Below are 4,821 nucleotides of genomic sequence, written 5' to 3'. Positions count from 1 at the left end.
TAATTTCTAATATAATTTTTCTTATATAATTTTGCCTCCTCGATTTCGATAATAATTCCTTCTCCGCCAATTTAATTTTTTTTTGATTGTTTATTAACCAAAATTGATTCATGAGCTGAGAAGTTAAATTGTTATAATTGAATATTTATTAAAGTAGAGAATTTTTAAATAAATATAGTTTTTTATTTTAAAGATATTAATATTTGATTTCAAAAACACAAATTTTCTGTTTTACAAACAGTTGACATTGTTCTTCATTTATATAGTTTTAAATTACAATGAATTAAAATTATTAAATTATATGAATTACCCCTCTCTGCAAAAGTTAGTCCAGTCAATTGCTGTGTACGATGATATATTTATTGGTTCTTTTTCTAGGAATGTTTGCTTTACAGACAAATTCTTTGTTTTAAATCACAATTTTTTAATGAATTTTTTTTGTTAACAAACTTTTTAACGAACAACGAGCGATGGCTAAAATTTGTTCAAAATCATTCGGGGGCATGACTTTGACAACATATGTCAAGATTAAGATCATTAGAAAGTAATCCTTTAGACTAAATAATTTTTAATTTTGTAATATTTTGAAAGATATACGTAAATCGAGAATACATAACGCCAAGTTTTAAAGAAATATTCGGAAAATTGACAGAAATACAGCAATTTTCGTAGAAAAGTTTTTGTACGATGCGTTAGAATTACTTTCTTGGCATCGACAAAGAAACTTTTAGATATGGAAGAATTATTATATGGTCTAAAGTTTGCCGAATAAGAGTAACTTAAAGAGTAATTAATATTTTAATTTAAATTTATGTGCAGTTAACATATATATATAGTAATCTGAAAGTAAAACTTCAAACGCATTTTTCTTAAAATTATGTTTTTCAACCTGGTGACAGCAAATCAAAAATTCTACTCGACCAATTGACTTGGTGTAAATTGCATTTTTTTCAGAAAAATTACCTCTATCGCCGGATGTAGTCGTTTTTTAATTAATAAAAATTTCATAATTTTATTCAACTTTTTTATAACAAAAAAGCCAAATTAGAAAAAGATTCACATGTCCATTTTGTTGCTAAGTAATTATCAAATTTTTTAATAAATTATTTATATTGAAACATTATTATTAAAGAAAATTATAGTATGTTAAAATTTTACAAATAAGTATTATGTAAGAAAGTGTTGGAATGCATTGAAAGTAAAATTTATGTAAACGTTATTAAATATTTATCTGTGTTTGTTGTAAATTTATTAAATACATTTTAAAAATCATTATAAATGTTATAACAAAAACGTTCTCTTAAATATAATGTCTATAAAACTATAATGTCCTATTTTAGTTGTACGAAAAATTGTATAAAGAGCAATCAAATTTTAAGAAATTAGTTTTAATTTCTAGCGATGTTAAATAGAAAGACTTAGGTTTATCTTAGAAAGACTTAGAAAAATTTGGGTTGCTGACAAACAAATGCTCGTTGGAAGAGTAACTTTAATAATATATGCAGCGAATGTAAAATTTAATAACAGTTTAAAATATGCCATATTTGCCAATACTAAACGAGAGACATTTATATTTTAGCGCAAAATATGAAGAATTTAATAGTAAATTGAAAAGATAATAGCTGCGATTGTGCATATGTACAATATCATGAAGAATTCGTTTTGTTGGATAATTCATCTTATGTTGCAGTCATATTTTAATAACTCATATATTTTAATTACAAATTATCTAAAATGATTATTGTAACTCATTTTTTAACAATAACAATAGTTTAAACAACATAAATTCAAATAAATGTAGATACAATTTAAATAAATGTAGATATAATTAAATTCCATAATGTAACAACATTTATAATATAAACTGATTATTCCTTGTTATTATAAACTTATTTATGATAAAGAAAATTTTGAGAAAATGTAATTTTCAAATGTAATTTTCAAATGTATTGTTGTTATGTGTGTTGAAGGCATTGATATAAATTAGTATAGCGTTAGTACAGCTTTTTACACATTCATATAAATCATTTATTGAAGAAAAAAATGTATCCAGCTGTAGAGCTGACTGACATAAAATAATTACAATGGCTGAGACTTGGATGATCATATTTTAAACATTTTTACATCTAAGAAAGTAAGTAAGTAAGTTATAATTGGACATCATGATTACAAATTTTATAAATATAGCATATGTTAAAAGAAACTTTTTTGTTTTCTTAAAACTATTATACTTGTTTTTATTACGCTTTTTTTATGATATTCAAATTTTTAATATTAAATACATCTATGTAGATTTACATTTATGTAGATGTCTAGATTATGTTCCTAATACGTATATTTTTTCAAAAAATTTAGTGGAAAATGTAATACAAGAATGTTCTTCCTCCTTGTCTTGCGCGATTGTAAGATTTGATACATAATCTCTCTTTTAAATATTCGAAATAAAGTTTTAATGCGTTATTATGGAAAATGAAAAAAAAGTAACCTAATTTGTTATAATAATAGACTAACAAATGTTTTCTATATTTTAGTATTCCCAGCATTAAAAGAACCAATGTCAGAATGGATAACATTTATGGTCCAATAGGACTTTGCATTTGTTGTGGAAAAGGATTACTACGAGTTGATTACATGATTGGATCTGTTAATGGCAATATGGTATCAGTAGATATTATCGTCAGTGCTATAATAGTCGTAATTTGAGAGCAAAGATTAATCACATATGATCATTAATCTATATAAGCATACTTTTTTAACTATAATCGGTTATGAATACTTATAGAAGTTTTTTTCTTTATATGAATGCATTATATGAATTTATGTTTATAATAATATATAAATTTATGTTTACAATATGTATCTTATTTAATCTAATTTATTAAATCTAGAAGAAATAATCATTATCAGTTAAATATAAGTCTACAAAGGGAAATATTAGTATTAATGTAATATTTACAGCACATCATTATTTGAATAAAATCTTCTTAACATTTAAAATTAAAATTCTAATTTATATGTATTTAGATTTTTTTCAGCAGTATGATTGTTATATTTTTTTTAATTTGCTTCAGAAAGAAAAACTACATTTAATTGATTTACAATCTACTCTTAGAAAAATTTATCTAATATGACAAATTTTATACCTTTGAAGGTCTAGTCTTAACACTGCTTATTTTATACACTATTATGCGCTATAATTCTGATCATCTTTCTTAGTAGTAATATATGTATGATACGAATCGTGCAACATTTTAATTGGCATTAAATTCTCTTTAGTTTCAATTATTACTTTATATATTATTTTACATAGCAATACTTCATCATGATTTGATGGACAAGTGTATCTTTAGGCGTTTAATAAGGGATCCAACAACTATATACCATGATAAATTATTATTCCGAACGTATACTTTTTATCGAGATGAGATTCACTCCGTAATTGACATCATGGACAGATGTAAGAGGAGAGTCTATTATTTCTTGCGGCCATATTAAGATTATCAGATTACACATATTGTTTTGTAAATATCGAGGTTTTTATATGTTATGTTAGACGTTTCTAGAATTTTTTATCGTTATTATTTTAATATAAACGGTTGTTTGAACATTAAAGATGACCTTTTATAGATTATGCGTTTTCGTAACACACTGTCAGTATTGCAATTATTATAGAAAGAATTAAGTTTACAATATATATATTCAGATAAATATAAATATGGAAGACTTTGTTACCTGAACTTTCAAGAATATCATTATTATTGTAAAAATTTTACATTATTCCCTATATTTGATTCTTGAATGTTTCCTTTTTTGCGGCGTATAAAAAAATATATATATAAAAATATGCTGTATTATTACTTTAAAGTTAAAATTGAATAAAAATTAAATTTATTTTATTTAAATTTATTGATTTAAATATTCTTAAATAATATTTTATCTTTTATCATTATAGTTTATGTGTTACGCCAACTGTACTTAAATATATTATCTTTTCTATTATCTTTTCTAACAAACACTCCAAGTACATATACAGGATCTCAGCAAGAAAGATAAATATTCTGAGAGATGATGATTTCACTTTAAAAAAAAATCATTTATATAAATATGTGTTCTTATGGTTTTCGAAAAAAATCTAAAATAGTGATTATAATACAAGATTATACAAATTAGTCATTATTTTTGTCTTATATAAGTTTGATCTGCATCTTTATATAATCTGCGGGAAGATCTTAGAAAATAGATTTGAGAATAGTTATGCCCGCCTTAAACGTAGAATAATCACACCATCTATGTATAAGCATTAGTACTTATATAGAAAAGCTCTTAAATAGAGACTTTTATGTTGAAAGTCATATGCCGGACAAGAATTCTCAAATATTTTAGAGAAATAGAAACCTTGAAACCGGTGTATTGAAGAAAAAATTGGTAGTTGAAATGAAAGAAATATTTATTACTTTGACATTAAAATCTATATCTAAACGCTTTTATTTCATTCAACGCTTTTATATTTCGGCAAGTGACGCTCCGCAAACTCTCGAACAATACACAATTTCACTTTTGCCGTTTATCATTTTTTATTGATTTTAATTTAATATTAATAATCTATTCTAGGTATAGTATAATTTAATAGTATAATCTAATATAAATAATAATTATTTTGACAGATCTTATTTAAATCATACTTCACATACTTTGCAAGAAACTGAAGTGTTATATATGATTATATATTCATTTTCAATAGCTTTTTTATGCTCATGTAAATATAATACAAAAGGATAGACTATATTATATGTAAAAAATTAATAATATTTAATAATAATA

This window comes from Atta colombica, unplaced genomic scaffold (genome assembly GCF_001594045.1).
Source record: "Atta colombica isolate Treedump-2 unplaced genomic scaffold, Acol1.0 scaffold126, whole genome shotgun sequence".
Lineage (NCBI taxonomy): Eukaryota > Metazoa > Arthropoda > Insecta > Hymenoptera > Formicidae > Atta > Atta colombica.
Note: the sequence above shows the minus strand (reverse complement) of the source record.